This window comes from Cucurbita pepo, unplaced genomic scaffold (assembly GCF_002806865.2).
Source record: "Cucurbita pepo subsp. pepo cultivar mu-cu-16 unplaced genomic scaffold, ASM280686v2 Cp4.1_scaffold012126, whole genome shotgun sequence".
In the NCBI taxonomy this organism is placed as follows: Eukaryota; Viridiplantae; Streptophyta; class Magnoliopsida; order Cucurbitales; family Cucurbitaceae; genus Cucurbita; species Cucurbita pepo.
This window is the reverse complement of record NW_019657993.1, coordinates 1-352: the sequence shown is the minus strand read 5'-3', so window position 1 is coordinate 352 and position 352 is coordinate 1. Positions and strand designations below refer to the sequence as shown.

The following is a 352-nucleotide window of genomic DNA, read 5'->3' as shown; positions in this document are numbered from 1 at the left end:
TCAATGACGAATCTAACAGAGGGTATATTATGAACGAAAAACTTGCTTCATATAAGTCAGTAGGTGTTCCTATTGGCTTGTTAATTTGACCAATGCTTCGTTGATTAAAAAATATATGCAACCTAAGGACATGTTCCATGCATGCAGGTACTGGGACCTCGTGTGGAACCCATCAGCCTCTGCAACTGGATCGTTTGATGTGTATGTATTCTGCTTTTTTGCTCACCAACTTGCATTTCTTGCTGATCTTCTGGCCTGCAGTTCTTTGGTTGTATATTTTGAGTTTGCCAAATTTGCTTTGTAGGATAAAGGCTACAGATTTTGAGGTTATAGTGGAAAATGAAGACCAAGT

General features: G+C 38.9%; 1 long non-coding RNA gene across 1 annotated transcript; it reads left to right on the top strand.

Annotated features, from left to right (window-relative positions):
- Window positions 1-4: 4 nt before the first annotated feature.
- Window positions 5-346, top strand: LOC111787350. Its single transcript, XR_002813962.1, has 3 exons — window positions 5-22; window positions 148-201; window positions 305-346. It is a non-coding gene; the product is annotated as an uncharacterized LOC111787350 (long non-coding RNA).
- Window positions 347-352: the final 6 nt, after the last annotated feature.